General features: G+C 36.5%; 1 pseudogene; it reads left to right on the forward strand.

The window, feature by feature from the left end:
- Positions 1–691: 691 nt before the first annotated feature.
- LOC122085011 lies at positions 692–9,122 on the forward strand (annotated as a pseudogene).
- The last annotated feature ends 9,082 nt before the right edge of the window (positions 9,123–18,204 follow it).

Genomic DNA, 18,204 nt, shown 5'->3' on the forward strand with positions numbered 1-18,204 from the left:
TTTCAAAGGGTGAGTATTTTTTAACAGATCAATGGCTGCAGTATCGCTGGTACTTCTCTATTTACTTGTGCTATGTTCTATAAGAATAAGCCAAGGGTTGTAAGAGGATCATGAACTAAGGATCTGCATCAAGTATGGTGGAATTTTGAGTAGATAGTCAAGACTTAGAGTGTGGATGGGTCTTCAGACAAGGACCATCAAGATCTTCTGTGTGGTTAATGAAATCCAGAAGTGGTCTACCCATAATTGGTGGAATATCTTCAAAACTGAAAAGTAGGTGATCTAGGTCAAAGATTAAGAAATAATTTTTTTTTCTTTACCACATTTGTGTTTCAATTGTTAGACTCAAACCAGTTGCAGGATGACATTGCTAGGGAGTTCTGTGGTCTCTATCTAATCTGTGGAATGTGAAACCCAGTGGTTGGATTTTTTTTTTTTTTAATACTTTAAATCATGCTTGTTATGATTTGAGATTTTGTGACGAGCATGCATTATTCAACAAGAGAGGATGCTGTTAGCCAGGAATCCACCAGAAAATGGCCAAGGAAGCTGTAAAATATGAAACTAAAATCAAGTCAATTTAATCAAGGCTATTTCCAGCCTGCTTCCAAACAAAATTTTCTGGCTGTTCATTGCATAGAAATAGAAGCCCTATGAGTAAGGTTGGATATGGTCTGACAAGAATGTATACTAGATCATGGTTTCAAAAACCAGGACTGAGTGGAAATTTAGCCAGTCGATCTACCCTTTCACCATGTCCAAAATCCTGATGAATCTGGTTTTTGTGGTTTATTTTCCCATAGCCAAGTTCTTCATTCTTCTGCCCAGTTAATGATTCTTTTGCTTTATTTTAAATCTTAAACTGTGTGGTTGATTGAATGATTGTCACATAAAATCCAACAGCTTTGGTAACTTTATTTTCTTTTATCATACTATTATAGGGGAGGTTTATTATTTAAATTACTAGCATAATGGTTATTACTCTTTGGCAGGTTGCTTTCCCCCTATCTTTTCATTGTTTGTGAATTGCTTATTAAAATGCAGGTAAGACTTTGCCGTGCTAAAAACACTGGAGAAGTTTTTGCCATGAAGAAGGTGAAGAAATCAGAAATGCTTAGTCGTGGACAGGTAAAACAATTCTCTAAACTAATGCGGGGTGAATATTATATTTTGTGATAGTTTAGTAGCATAGCATTGTTTACACTTTCATAATAAATCAAATTTGTGAATGGACACATTCATTATATCCTTTTTCATTTTTTAATCAAATTCTTTAGCATGATACATGCTCGACTTGTTTTGTTTTTTGTGCATCTTGTTTTTATTAAATTTTTTCATTCTTCTTCTTTATTTCAGGTTGAGCATGTTAGATCTGAGAGGAACTTACTCGCTGAGGTTGACAGCCATTCCATTGTAAAACTATTCTATTCTTTCCAAGATTCTGAATTTCTTTACCTTATCACGGAGTATTTACCTGGTGGTGACATCATGACCCTTCTACTGAAAATGGATGTTCTTTCTGAAGATGTTTCACGATTTTACATAGCAGAGAGCATTCTAGCCATTCATTCTATTCACCAGCATAACTATATTCACAGGTATAATGTTGATGATGTACAGAATATGGTGTGGCATAAGATCTGTTTTCTGTATCATAGATTTCTAGATTCTTGCTAGAAAGTTCTGAAGGTATATAAACTTCTTGAGGTAGTAGATTTATTTGTAGTTGCCATAGTTCTAAACAACTGAGTTACCTTGATGCAAAGATTTCCTTTTGGAGAAATAGCAATAAAAAATGCCCATAGCTACTCCACATTGGAAGTATTCTGAAATAAAGAAAAAGCAAATACAGTTTCAAATTCCATCGTCTACACACACACCCACACAAGACTTCAATATCCCCTACTGTAATGTCTTGTCTCAACCATCCAACTATTGATATAAAATTATCAAATAACCAAAATGTGCTGAGCATGTAACACCCCAAAAAAAAAAAGAAACTCCCCTCCTCTTTCCCCTTCCCACGTGAAACCACATAAGACTTCAGGAAGGTTTCAAAACATTCACGTGATGCAAGAAATATTTAAAAACATTCCCAGTTTTTAAATAATGCTAACTGAATGACAACTGCTTTCATGATTATATGATGCTGCATAGAAATTGGCAAGTGTTGACCCGTTTTTCTGCCCCCCCCCCTTTGGATCCCTTATTTGTATGCCTGTTGCAGCCCCTTAGGCCAGATACTTTATTTCTTCTGGTCTCTTTTTGTGTGTTTCCATAAATGTAGATTTTTAGAAACTTTAGAAGAACTATCTTTTGCAGTTTATCCATTCATATTATTTAAATATGAAGTAGATATAGAATTTTTTAATTCATAAAACTTTTCACAATGGAACATAGAATTTCTCATACAAATTTATCCTGCCTATAGGGACATAAAGCCAGATAACTTGTTGTTGGACAAAAATGGACATTTGAAGCTCTCAGATTTTGGCTTGTGTAAGCCCCTGGATTGTAAATATTCAACAATTTTGATGGAGTATTCAGGAATCGGACAAAAGTGAAACTGAAGGACATTTTGATAGAGCTCCTTGGCTAATGCCAAAAGAACAATTACAACAATGGAAACGCAATCGATGAGTATTGGTATCATCCTTGTCATATTTTATCATCCACTCCTATGCAAACATCTTAAACAAATACAATTCTTTGGATTTGCATGGTTATATAAGTTAGATGTCTAGAACTACAGTCTATTTTTTATGTTAATAATTGGACTTCATTAATGTGTAGGCTTATTCTACTGTTGGAACTCTTGATCATATGGCACCTGAAGTATTGTTGAAGAAAAGATATGGAGTGGAATGTGACTGGTGGGACTGACTTCTGAAGTTATTTTTTACGAATTGAATTTTTTCCTTACCTCGTCTGTCTAAACATTTTTGTTAGAAGGTATTTCACACTTCCTATCTATTTTAGGCGGTCTTTGGGGGCAATAATGTATGAGATGCTTATAGGTTATCCTCCCTTCTGTTCAGATGATCCAAGGATGACGTGCAAAAAGGTTAGGTGTATTTATTGCTTATTGGGTATTTTACTGGGTCATTCCCTTCCTTTTGGTTCCTTCATCCTGCTTAGTGATTTGATGTTTCTGTTGCATAGAAGATAATAAACTGGAGAACATGCTTGAAATTCCCTGAGGAACCAAAAATATTAGAAGAGGCTAGAGATCTGATATGCCATTTACTCAAGGCTGGGGACCGGAGGAGTAGAGGAAATAAAGGTATATTATCTATTGGAAATGTAAATATAGTTTTTCATGCTAATTCAGGTTGCTTTCTCACTCTTATTATCTTTCACATGATTGCTAATATTTGGTTGTTGATAGCATAATTCCCTAGTTAAATAGAAAAATAGGATTTGCATAGCCGAACCCCTTTAATTGGGATAAGGCTTAGTTCAGTTGAGTTGTACATCAGAAAGGTCCTGAGTGGATCCTTCTTCAATGATGTATTGAGTTCTCAATGATATGGTTGGGCTTGCTTGCCCTTATGCATATATCTTACACATGTGAATTTACTCCTAAGATATTAAATGCTCTAGGTGTATATAGTTTTTTCTTTTTATTCATGGTATGTATTTTAAGTTGGGCCAACAAAGTATTCCGATGTAATTTGTTAATGATTATTCAGTCACACCCATAGTTTAGATGGATTCAGTGGGACATGCTATACGAAATGGAAGCTGCCTACAAGCCCATAGTGAATGGAGAATTAGATACTCAAAATTTTGAGAAGTTTGATGAAGTGAGCTCTCAAACTATCTAGTAAATTCTCCTTTTGGTCTTTGTAAGTTAGGAGCATTATTGTAGCTCAAATTCCAGGTGCATTTAATGGAAGACATAGAACTAAACAAGAAAGTTTGGCATCCGTAAAACTGAATTACTATAAAGAAAAAAAAAAAGGATGTATTTGCTGAGAATAATGAAAATCAACGATGTGCTTATTTGTTTAAGAGGTGTTATATTCATTTGATATACTAGAGGACCAATGTCAAACTGTTAAAGCTGTGTATTTTGTTCACTTCTGTATTTAATGTTTTCAGTGTAACTTCAATGGATTTTTGGTCCATAAAAAGTGAAAAAAATCATACGAAGTGAATGGTGTAACTAAAATAATAATAGACTGGATGGCATTACATTCTCAACACCAAAAGTATTACAATGGACAAATATTGACCTTCTGTGTTTTGACATCTTTGACTTTATATCCTCATATGTTGTCGTGCGTTTTTTTTTTTTTTTTTTTGATAAAACATGTGTTATCGTGTGTTGCTATACATTGTTATGCCCATACTTAACAGCTTAAGCTTTTGGATTAAATAGTTTATGGTTATAAGTTGTAATAATGTATCCGAGCCAGGGGTTAGGTGTTCGATCCTTGGCATGAGCGAGGGGTTTGTGTGGTGTGGTTTTGCCTCTACACCTTGTACCCTCAGTCCCACATAATGATGTACATGTAGATCCATGCGTGTGTGCGGGTTCCTGCACATATAGGGGGTATGGTTTGGGGAACCAGTACTAGATAGGGTGATCTATATCGATTCTTGGTCGATCCTGTATTGGTGTAATGCTACAGATTAAGGGTAAAAAGTTAAAAAACCAATTTTTAATGAAAAACAGGGGCAACACTGGTATGAGCCGATCTGTGAACTTAAACCATGGTGAGGGGTGTTTTTATATTGATATATATTGTTGTGGCTATATATTGTTGTGGCTCTTAGCAGCTCAAGCTTTTGGGACAAGCAGTTGTAGCATTATACAACTCCCCCCCCCCTCTTTGGGGAACTCTTGTAGCTTTTACTACTTTTGGTTCTTCTCATAATTGAAGGTGGTCTCTGTGCTAAGTGTTTTCTTATCATCAGGTAGAAGGTCCATCATCAGTATTGCCAAGAATGGGGCCCTGGCATTAGGTATTGGCTGTTTTTATTCCCTTCTGCTTTGGCTTTTATCTTGTTCTAATTTCCTGTGTTTTAAACTTTTAATCCTATCACAATCAAATTAAGTCATCTACTTTCAGAAGAAAGTACATGTTGTAGTTGGATCCAAGCAGACACTATATTTTTCTTATTCAAGGCCAGGTTGCATTATTGGAGAAGTTTTGGTCCTTGCCAACTGAGCTACCCCATTGAGGTTTTAGAAATGCATGCTTAACTAGACCTTGCACATACATTCTTGATGACATAAACATTTGAATGGCCTTTAAATCTGACAGAAAGTATCCAACTCCTTGTCAAATTAAGGAGCACAGTTGTTATATGTTCTTATTAAGATCTTCCCATGATGAAATGACTAGAAAACAATGGCACCTAGATGGAAGGTCACATCCTGGTATAGGGAAAATTTCATCTTCTAGTGCTCAATTGTTACCTATTCCTGTCATATATGACACTTCTTCTATGTTCTTTTCTTTTTTACCTAACTTCTTAGAAATGAAGGACATAAAGGGAAACCTTGAACTCTTGGATGATTATATAGCCCATCATTTGGAACTTAGATCAAGTAGAATTGCATTACTTGCTAGGAGGTTTAATGACAGAGCACAGTAAAATTTTATGATTTCAAGTTTTCTAGCAGTGAAGCCACCATGAGTTAATTCTGTCAGAATTATCTTTTTCTTCTTCTTTAGATGAATGTGTGAATTGGCTGTTGGTTTTATGATATCATGATTGGCATGCTTTACAAAAACCTGGATCAGAAAATGTGTTTTCCTCTAAGGGTATGGATGCTTGGTACCAATATAACATTGTTTATAGCAAATTACCTGATTCTTGTCACACAAATGGTACTGTAAGTTGTTAGACATCATTTATAAGACCGGGGTCTACTTTCATCATCTATGAACCTTATTGACCTTTCCTTTTTTCTCTTTTTCTTTTTTTAATATTAGTGGAAGATTCATTTAATTTTTCCTCTAATTTTTCAAAGTAATAATCTTTATTCTACATTCTATTAGATAGTAGCTATGAAAATAGCTCTATTTCTCATGTCAAATATTGCATATGTTGACATCAAAAGATGCCAATTTTATAGGGTACACTTACAAGAAATCAGATGTGCAAAAATTAATTGGAACTTCAGGTTTGTTGATTTTAGATTTTGGTTTTCTGCTAAAATTTCATGATATATCGTAATAATGGATAATACCTGCTACAGTGGTTCTAAATTCCTGCCATATTCATTATATTAATTTTCCTTCTAGACTTATTGTAATTCCTCTATGAATTTGGACTCTACAAATATAATGTAAGAAGTAGGTCTGTGGAAAATTCAATGAGATGAAACAAATGGTAGGTATGCTTTGGAGAGGACGTTGGGAAACCATAAATATACAACAGAAAACTTTAACTAAAAGAAAGTTAGCTAAAGCTATTGGCGTTAAGAAACACACATGCACAGTTTTATGGGTGGGTTGAGGGGGGGGGGGGAAGAATTGGATCATGGAATGGACAAAGATCTTCTAGAGATGTATTGTCCTTGATGAATGATTAGCAAGATCATGAGAAGAGATTCAAAAACAAAAGTGATTGAGGAACTAAGTGTAGCTCTCATTCAAATTCTAATCTGGTCATGTTCAATGAAGGCCATTTAAGGTTTGAGCACGATGGTGGAGATTTGAGCTTTAAATATGATGGTAGACAAAGATGTCAGTGAGGTATTCAGAATATGACATTGTATGGGAATGGACTGGCCAAACAAGATAGATTACATTAGTATATAGTTAGGGGCATACTTAATGATGATAGTGACGATGGTGATTTAACGTTTGATATAAGTCAGTCAACAACAAACTCAAGCTGGGGTCAGCTACATGGATCCAATAAAAAAATAAATAAAAAGAAGATGAAAAATGAGAGTTAGAGGAAAGAGGTAACCGCCCAATAAGTCGGGAGATCTCAGCTAAGTGGGGTCGGCTATGTGGATCCTAGCCCTCTAATAGGTTCTATCCAAAGTCATACTTTAGACAAGACCTTGACTGTGCATGTCATTCTTCAACACTTCACCTATGGTCATTTTAGGTCTGCCCTTAACTCTTTTAGCTCCTTCCAAGTGTATAAGATCACTCCTCTTACTAGGGTATCCACGGGCCTCCTCTCAACATGGCCATACCACCTCAAATAAATTTTACGAAGCTTGTCATTGATCAGGGCAACTCCCAAATTAGCTCTAATATGTTTATTCCTTACTTTATCCTTCATAGTTTTTCCACACATCCATCTTAACATTTTCATCTCAGCTACACTTAACTTCTCTATATAACACTTCTTAACTACCTAATATTCCACCCCATATATCATGGTTGGGCGAACAACAGCCCTCTAGAATTTTTCCTTAAGCTTTAAAGGGATACGCCGGTCACATAACACTCCGGAAACACCTCCCCACTTCATCCATCCCACTTTAATTTTTTAAGAAATATCATCCTTTATTTCACCATCTTTACTTATAGTTGACCCTAGATATCTAAAACAATCACTTTGTGAAATATCTGTCTCTTCGATTTTCACCACTTTATTATCTATCATAGAGAGGCTAAAATTACACCTCATATACTCAGTTTTCAATCTACTAATCTTAAAACCTCTTGTTTCCAAGGTAGATCTCCATATCTCTAACTTAGTGTTTGATCCCTACTTTAGTCTCATCCACTAAAATGATGTCATCGGCTAAGAGCATACACCAGAGGACCTCATCCAAAATGCTTTTGCTCCTTGTTGGTAGGATTCTTTACAACCACTGGCATAAATGAAACATTAGTTGATGTTTCTGACTGTGAGTGGCCTATTTTGAGTGCATCTAATGGATTAGAGGGACATCAACCCAAGGCTGATAAACTTAAGAATACCCCTAATTGTTAAAGATATGGAACTAATTAAATTACTACCATCAGAGTTTCCTAGTTCAGTCAATTCTCTAAATAGTTCTTTTTCTAGTAAATTAAAGCAGAAGAAATCCAGTTTTACTACTAGAGAGGATCACTGCTAGTCAGTTGGTTATTCAGATTCAAGCTCAACGTGTTCTTTGGATTCAAGCACCAATGCATGTTCACCTGCTGAGTCTACTTCTTTTTATTTCTGGGGTGCAGCTCTTGATTCAAGTAATTCTACTCATTTGAGTGTTAGTGAAGACGGCACCTACATTTTATGTGATTCTGGATCTTTCTTACGCTTAATGAACTTGACAAGGCATAATAATACTTCCTTTTCTTCAAAATCTTTAAAGCCCAAAACAATCATGTCTTGTGGTGCTTCTCCAACAAGGTTTAGGAATGATACTCCAGCCACTAGAGTAAGATGGTTACAGATGTGCCTGGGGTGAGTAACTTGCCATCCTTGTGGCTAATGAAAGCAACAATGCTATGCAGCTATTGAAGTCTAAAACCTTTAGGCATTTTTCTTCTATTTCTAATCCTTCATCTTCTTGCCCGGGCGGGTGCTGATTTTCTTCCAACACTGAAATCTAAAAAGGTTGAAACTAGTGTTCAAATGGCACGAAATGGTTCGCCTGAGTTTGCAAATTCTTTGCCTAATGTTGGTAATGCCTTGAAAACTTCAATATGGAGAGTTATTCATCAATTTAAAGCTTCAAAAATCTCAATATACAACCCATTAGGGTTTGGCACCAAGGTTGGTGGAAAATACAACTACACTTATGCCTTGAAAACTTCAATGCAAGGTTTTTCTTTAACTTATGCTGTATTGTTTCATGATAAACATTTGTTTTCTGGAGTTCTTGTGATGGGTAGCACTCATCTTGTTTATTTTTTTGTCAGGTGATCTTTCCATCCTGTCTTTGACTGCCACTTTTATTAAAAAGAATTAATTCTTGGAGATGACCAAAATCATTGTGGTGCAGATTTTTGTATTCTAGAAATCATTTTGTATCTGAAAATATCTTTTTTTCTTTTGAAGGATTTGATAGTGAGGTTTGATTTTTCATAATCTATATTGGCCTAACCATACCTTGGGTTTTGTCATTCAGTTGTAAATCCTAACTATTTCATTAGTTGTAGGTCAATCAACATAAATTTCCTTATGGAATTCTAGTATTCTTTGATTTAGATGGAGACTAATGTGGAAATTTGAAAACTATCTGCAACTGAAAGCGAAATACTTTTGGTTGCTTTTTTGGGATCCATGAAAGGGCTCTTAGAATTGGTAATTTATTTCATGTAATATATGTTCTTGCAGTGCCTTTGCTCTTCACTACAGCTATAGCTGCTTTCTATGGGGGTTATTATGCCAAGAAAGGTACCAAAATTATTAAGGGAATAGTTGCAATTGAGTTCCATAAAAATGCAAATGGGGAGGTAAGTTCTTAGTCAGATGTGACAATAAATGTTAATCCACATTAGTCTGAAAGTGTCTCTTATTGTCAACTTTCCTCTTTATTTAGGTGAAGGCTATGAAATTGAAGGATGGGAGGGTACTGGATGCTGAAATTGTTATTATTGTTGTTGGGGTTGGGGAAGACCCCTTACCACATTGCTGCAAGGACAGATTGAGGTAGAGAAAGGTGGAATTATGATATGTGTGTGGTCCCCATATCCTTTTAAACTTGCACTGCCTTTTAATTCTAATTATGTTGTAGGCAATTTCTTCAGTGCCATCCACATCCACTGCCCTATCTCAACCACCATAACCATAATTAACATGTTTAACCACCCAATTTACAAGGATTACAGCTGGTGATTGACGTGATGGGATTCTTTTCTATTCCTATCAAGAGGTATGTTAAATTTCTCAAGTCTTTAAATAAAGGCATTGTCTAAATGACATTTCTATTGGTGTATTTAGAAGTTTACACCTTTTAATTTCCAAAAAGTTCTTTAAACTAGGGGTATGTGGTTTTCAAAAATAATTTGAAAGTGTATCAAACAGCTTAGGGTTCTTTATCACTCCAATTATACTTTAATGATTATCGACAAATAGAAAAATGTGCTTTTGATGCAACCAATTGAAGCTTATCTCTGAAGGTGGTGACTACTCTGTGGATCTCATTGCAAAAATGGGGTCCCAATCTAATGGAACCGAGGAAATGCTTCTTGCTGAACTTGAATCAATAGGATCAATTGATGGTGAATTTGGAATTTCACACTTCCAGCAGTTGGAGAAGATCTTGATAATTTCTATTGTTAAAAGATTAGGTTATGCCAATCAAGCCCTAGCATGAAATAGGTTTATTGATTTCACATGGCCTTCGATGGAGAAATAAAGAAAGAAATTATGAGAAGACATAGGGACTATCTTGGGACTATGAAACAATATCTACTGTTAAGGTAGAAATTTCAATTCCTTTCAAGACCCTAAACCTAAACCCTAGACTATGTTGCTACTATAAATCCCGTTTCTTTTAAGTACATTGGGTATGGGTTGTAGTTCAATCTAATGAATACTTCATGTTTACTTGATGTTGAGTTTTGGTTATACCCAAAAACCATTGGTACCTAATTTCTTCTCTACATGTTCCCCCCTCCTCCTTTCTGATTCACATGTAACTTACCACTCTAACTTCTTTGGTTTCTTTACTTCTTGGTTATGATATATTATGAAGAATCTGATAATTCCAAAAGAAATGAGGGACAATTTGAATCCTCCACTGTATGATCTTGAGCATTTGAAACTGAAAAAGAGCAAACCAGCAGGGGGGATATATGAAGAATTTCTTAATAGCTAGTTGCTAATATCTCACCTAAAGGCTTTATTTCTGTTAATGGAGTGAATGACTTTACCATAGGGATTGTGCAGGTATTAAAATTCTCTTCCTTTGTTTCTTTCATTCCCCAACTGACTTGTATGGAACTCATCACAGACAAATTGTTTGAGGTTATATATTTTACATGTTGCTTTGTGTTCTAACCATTTGTTTTCTTTCTTGCAATATATGAAGAGCATGGATCATCCTCCACTATGAATCTTAAAGTAATCTTAGATTGATCTAATAAGAACTGACCAAGTCATATCGATTTCATGATATATTATATGTAAATTTAGCCTATGATTTTAGTGGTTTCAAAAAAAAAATATTGGAGTAATGCCGGCTGATGTTTTCCAAATCATGTGGATAAATTTTATACAATTTCTCAAAAAATGTTGTGGGAAGTGGTTCACTATATAGGGTCTTGGGCATTTAAGCATTAAGATCGGGGTGAGGATTTCTAACGATTTGTAATGCGAGGTCTGAGAATTTCTGTTGTCAAGATAAATGAGCAGAGTTTTGGTGCTTGGCACAGACTCCCTGACTTTTCTTTATTGATTGGAAAAAAAAAGGGTAAAGAAAATAGACTAGATTTTATTTTTCTGAGCAGGAATCTTGAACTCTATTCATTTTCAGTCATGGAATTTTTTTAGTCTCGAAGAAGCACATCACCTACAGGCAGTACCTTGTTTTTGGGTAATTTTTTGCAGACTTGATTTCTGGAAATTAGTCTGAATCTGACCATTAGATTCAGTTGATTTTCTAGGGCCTTTTGGCCCTCACTGGGAAGGTCCTTCAACTCAATTTGGAGGCAATCTTTCTCTCGGATTGAATGCAATTTTAAATCACCCAAAAAAGAAGCATGTGAGACTGATGCAGATCAACAACAAGAAAAGTACTTTAAAAAGTGCCAACAAATGCAACTATTTCTTTTATTTTGGTTGCTTCTTATTGGCTGAAAACTGTCCAAAGACCAATATAATTCAACCTTTGTTGCTTTTAGGAAAGAATTGTAAGGGTTAGATGATATTATGAATAAAACTTGGCTTTTGCTACATTTATTCTGTGAGATTCAGATGTCTGTGAGATGCAGCACTCGTGGTGGAATACCTTTAACGGCTGGTGGGATTCCAGTCATAGCTGTTTCTTATTCATTCTTCTCCTCCATTAATATTCAACTAAGTGTTCTATTTACAGTATTATTCTGTTACAGTCTTTAAATTTATAAAACTCTTCAATTTTTTATCAATGCAGCTCAGATGACATCATGGCCACATTTGAGATGATTATTGTATCATATAACTTGCATGGAGATTACCAGATTGCTAATGGTTATGGGCATGACAAAGCCAAGGAAGCTCTTATGGTAACTTTTGTTCTTTTAACTTTTTTATTTGGAAATTTTGTTTATGCGTCCAGAAAAAGTGAAAGACAGAATCCTGCAGTTATGGCCTGTGGGTTCTCCAACCTTGACAGTACATGGACCTTCCAAGGGCTGCTACTTAGGTGGCGCATCTAGCAAGATCTAAATGTTTCTTGGCTCCCTTAATGGTAAAAATAATAAACAAACAAAATTCTCTTATTTTGCATGACTTTGGCCCAAGTCAGCATCTTAACTACTCTTGTTAAAAGAAGAAAAGTCCTAAATGGGACTTACAGTTGAGTTCGCCACTGAAATTTAATAAGTGTCCAACCTGAAGATCCCATATTTATCTAAGCATTGGAAAGGCAATGTCATTCCACCACTGTATGCAATTTAAGGGACTAACCCATAAGAAAGTTGGGTGGGTGCCTTGCCCACAAAACCTTCTCCCATTTCTTTTCTTAATCTCTTCCCTGTAAAAGATTTGGATGGTTCTGAGCAATAGCCATTATCATGTATAAACTCTACATTCTTGTAGCCACATAATGATGGGTTAAAGCTGCTTAAGGGATTAGAGGGATCTGTAATCAGTAACCTCCAACTTCCAGCCTTTACTAGTTTTATTAAACACTAACCCTTCTATCATGTTTTGTGAATTTTGTCTCTGAAAACTGTAGGAACATAGAAACAAATTTATCAACCATGAGGACTTTATTTTCCTATAGAGGTATGGGGTAAATACAGTAAGGATACCAACTGGTTGGTGGATTTCCCGAGATCCAAATCCTCCACCACCACCTTTTATTGGGGGTTCTCCGGCAGCCCTTGATAATGATTCTCATGGCACAGTAGATCTTGTTCCAATCTTGTTTTAAATATTTTAAGCATCAAAATTCATGACCTTTACTTTTCGATGTGGTATACTTGCAAAACCTTTGGTGCAGGATGTATGACATAAGGTGCATTATTGACCTTCATGCAACTCCAGGGTCCAAAATGGAATGGAACATATTGCCAGTAGAGATGGTTCAATAGACTACGGAACATAGTAGTGCCTGTAGAAATGGTTCAATAGGCTACTAGCCCACATCTCCAGATTACATCTCATAGAGCCTGGATGTTATATTTTTTTGGGTTATAGGTACTTCATATCAGACCTTTACTAAGCCTTATAATATAAGTTCATGATAGAAGTTGATGGAAACTATAGTGTTCACTCATAAAATATATTATAAGGATTCAAATGAATTCAGATCAAGGCAATATATTTGATATATATAAAAAAAAAAGGATGAGAACTGGATGCAGGATATATGATAAGGGTTTCAACTAGGATTTTGATTAAGTTAGGAAAACATAAGCCATTTGCAGCCGTTAGTTTCTCTCGAAATATATACTTGCTAATCCGTTTGACCTAAAACATATACCCCACAGGAAACACTAACCCAAAAACAAAAAACAAAAAAGAGGGGAGCGTAAGGGTAATAGGTCTTACCCTCAATGTATACCCACTTACCTATCTAAGTGAGGCAATTAAGAATTTTTCCATGTATATTAGTATAATATCAAATACAGACACAAACATATTCCAAAGCCTAAACTAATAGCCAAGTAGCCATATAAAAGGTAACCCAATAACCCATCTTATCAATTATCAAAGGTTATAGCTAGTGGCTCTTACCATTATAGTCACAGGTTAAAGTAAAATAACAACACTTTACCCACCTCAATGCCTTTCAAGATAATTAGTTTATTTTCATCTTTGCGCTTCAATATTTGGGTAACACTAGAGGGCCCGTCTCTCAGAAGGGAAGAGTATAGCCATTGAAATAACCTAGAGGGGGGGTGAATAGGTTATACTAGTGGAATTTAACTCTTTTCGATGTATAGATCACAAGTATGATTGTAATTTAAAACAATACTGAATAAATAAAATAAGAACAACCACGACACAAGATATATAGTGGTTCAACTCAATTCGAGTCTAGTCCACTCCCTACAAGAATCCTCTTGTAAGGTATTCCACTAGTTCTCCCTTTCAGTACAGTAGGTAGGGAAGAAAAACCTTTACAATCTTTTTATGGATAAGAGTATCCTTACAAATCTCCTTTCCAGGCAGAGAGACGCCTTCACAATCTCTTTTAGAGGTAGAGAGAGACCTTTCTCTTTTTAGGATAAGAGTATCCTTACAATCCTAAGTACAGTCTAGAATTGTAAAAAACAGAAAATAAGAAATAGTGGAATAAGAGGAATACCTCAAGTGTGGTGCAAATGATAATGAATAATAAATGATGAGTGATGCACCTTTTGTAAAGTCCTCTCTTACGGCTTTGACTTGCACAGGAGAGAGTAGAGGACTTTGATTAAGACTTGAGCCTCTTGTTTGGGATTTGTGTAATAGAATAACTCAAGTAGAAAATAAACTTCTCTAATGCTTGCAACAATGCTCTTAAAGCTCTTTCTTAATGAATAACTAATTAAGAGTGATTAGGGTATTTATAGGTGAACTTAGTGAAGCATTTTAGGTAGGGAATCAAGCTCTAACGGACATATTCTGGGTATACCGGTCGACCGCCATTGGTAGCCGGTCGACCGCTAAGAGCCGTTGTAGGCAAAAAAATAGCCGTTGGAGTACTTCCAGACAGGCACCGGTCGACCGGGACTTTCAGCCGGTCGACCGCCTATGGTCTCGGACAGGTCCGGTCGACCGGGGCTTCCAGACGGTCGACCGCCTATGGTCTCGGTTGGTTCCGGTCGACCGGGGCTTCCAGCCGGTCGACCGCCAACATGACATGCTCTGTCATACTGACCAGTCACCAGTGTTTTGACTATAACTTTTTGGTCCGACCTTGGATTGATTTGAGATCAGTTGTGTTGGACTCACAACTCAATTTCCTACAACTTCTATGAAGGTTTCGTCTCCTGATACTAACTTTAAGATTCCCTAAATACCCTTGAGTTAGGTTACTGTGTGTTCCACACCACTTAGAAATTTTCCATATCTACTCAAGCATGCTCTATGGTCATTCTAATATGATGCAATGCACATGCATGAGGTGAGTGCATATAAGTATGTGGAAATTACAAATTACATTAAAAATAACTAATCTATCCTAGTGGTCTTCTTCTTCACTTGAATCTTCCATTCTTTAGCCCTTCATCTTCTTTCCTTCTTGTTTGCTGTTTCATGTGTTTAAGCTTAGCTTCATGTCTTGATTCGACCTTTGATCTTCTAAGAGTTTCTTCAAGCTAATCACACTTTAACAATCAAGTTAAAGATGTATGTTTGTTTGTTAACACCAAAACATGGCAAGGAGTGTGGACATGTTTCCCAACAATCTCCCCCTTTTTGGTGATGACAAACAAACATAGACAATGAAACCAAATACAAGAAATAATTTGTCTATCTCTGTGTAAAGATCAATAGATAATGAAATGCAGAGCCAGATAGTAAACAAGGATAGTGTGTAAAGATCAATAGATAATGAAATGCAGAGCCAGATAGTAAACAAGGATAGTTAAAGTCAAGTATAATCTACAGATAGATAAAGTCATCTACGTATATACAGTTTAAGATAATACTATCATTGTCATTGTCATTCTATCATTGTCATTGTCAGAAGTTATCTTCTCCCCCTTTTGTCAACAGCAAAAAGGTAATCAAACCGACAAAAAAAATACTCCCCCTGAGTATGTGCCACATAGAAAAAGTAGCATAAGTTCAACTTTCCATAAATGTCAAAGTATATAATAAAAAGCGACTGAAACAAACATAAAATTTGCAAGAAGAAAACATAAGTTCTAATCTGCTGCATCCTCATCCTCCATGTCCGTCTCGTCATTGTCTTCTTCGTCATCCTCAGCGTCCTCTTCGTTGCGGAGGAGCTTGAGAATCTCATTCTGCTTTCTTTCCATTTTTGCCAACTGAGCAAGGATGATATTTCCAACTTTCTGAAGATCAGCAACAGTTGCATAGGCTGATGTCTCATCACTGCCTGGTTGTTGTGGCTGGCTGGGTCCAGCAGTAGCCTTTTTGGAGTGTGTGGACTGCTGGGGAAGAAGATGCATCTTTCGAATGGTGGAAATATTGATCTCTTGGGGAAATGGATCAAATGATTCACCAGAAAAATCTACTTGAAAGTGGTCCATGATTTGGCAAATCATCCGTCCATAGGGTAGATTTCCCTTTTGAAGTCTATCACCGTGGGTAATCATTGTTTTGAGCAGGATGTAAGGAAGGTTGATGGGTACACTTTTGCAAACACAGTAGGTAAGATAGGCATGAAATGGGGAGACTTCATCTCTATGACCACTCTTTGGAAGAATGTTGTAAGAGATGATAAGATTGACAATCCTCCCTATATCCGTAAGTTCTTTAGCCTTAATTTTGTGTGTATTAGCATATTCCTTCATAATGCTAGAATACACACAGTCAACATCCATGAATTGTTCTATGTAGGTCTTGGATTGGTAGTACTTGAGGTCCCCTATCACAGAAATATCTAGAATTTCTCCTAAAATCAGGATGTCGAGGTCTATTGGAACGCCCTTAACATAGGAATGGACCATAAGGGTGTCACCTTCACCAGAGAAGGTAAGGTTGCAAAGAACATTTTAACTAAATGGGGATAACAATGGGAGTCAAGTTTGAGAATGTTACCCCATCCCAAAGCATCAAAAAGGTCTTTGATGTCATACCTGGATAAAGAGTCGGTATTGATGGTCCTACCTTGCTCTGTGTTGCGAGAGATGTAGAGATCCCATGATTCTTGAGCAATGGTGGAGGAGAACCATGGATCTTTGTCAGTGGCCTTCCTTTTTCCTTTATGAGCCACGGTTTTCTTACCTCTATTTGGGCGGTGAGAGTCCATGATGATTAGAGGTGTAAGAGAGAAAGAGATGCAAAGGTTTTGGAAGATGAATAGGAATGAATCTCAAGAGGAATGAAGTTCTAGGTTAGGGGTTTTGGAGATGAATAGTCGAAATAGGGTTTTAGACCAAATAGGATTCCAAAGTTGTGAAAAAAATAGGTTAAAAAGTTGATTTTAAAGAGTTAAGAATCGAATTTTCGGCGGCGTCGGTCGACCGGTATATTGTGGCGGTCGACCGGTATCCCTTTCGGTTAGAGGCGGTCGACCGGAAGTCCTTAGCGGTTGACCGTGAAACCATTCGGTCAGTGGAGGTCGACCGGTATACAGGGGCGGTCGACCGGTTGATTCTAAGAAATTTTTAGAAAAAACTTTGTTGCTGTGGAAAGGATTTTTCAAGTCCGGGCTTTTGGAAAGAATTTTCAAAATGAAATGTTTATTCAACCAAACGGGTTACAAATGCCAAGTTCCTTCCTTAGGAAACTAAAACGCTCTTCACCAAGAGGTTTAGTAAATATATCTGCGAGTTGTTTATCAGTTTCAATGAATTCTAGAGAGACATCACCATTTTGAATGGTGTCTCGTAGAAAGTGGTGTCGAATATCAATGTGCTTTGCCCTTGAGTGTAAAATGGGATTTTTACTCAAGTTTATGGCACTGGTGTTATCGCACATGATTGGGCAAGATTCGAAACGCACTCCAAAGTCCTGGAGAGTTTGCTTCATCCAAAGGATTTGAGCACAACATCTACCAGCTGCAACATATTCAGCTTCTGTGGTAGATAAAGCAACGGAGTTTTGTTTCTTGCTAAACCAAGAGACAAGGCAAGAGCCGAGAAAGTGACAAGTACCACTGGTACTTTTTTTGTCAATATGGCAACCTGCGAAATCAGCATCTGAAAAGCTGACCAAGTCAAGGGGTTGGTTTTTGGGGTACCATAACCCAACATCACAAGTGCTTTTCAGATATTTAAAGATTCTTTTTACAGCAGTGTGTGATCTCTTGGGATCAGCTTGAAACCGAGCACATGCACATACACTGTACATGATGTCAGGTCTACTTGCTGTTAGATATAGAAGGCTTCCAATCATGCCTCTATATCTAGTTACATCCTCAGAAGGTCCATTCTCATCCTTGGTTAGTTTCAAGGATGAGCTCATCGGAGTGTCTGAAGATTTTTGACTGTTAATGTCAAATTTCTTTAGCAGCTCCTTGGT

Source organism: Macadamia integrifolia, chromosome 7 (genome assembly GCF_013358625.1).
Source record: "Macadamia integrifolia cultivar HAES 741 chromosome 7, SCU_Mint_v3, whole genome shotgun sequence".
Lineage (NCBI taxonomy): Eukaryota > Viridiplantae > Streptophyta > Magnoliopsida > Proteales > Proteaceae > Macadamia > Macadamia integrifolia.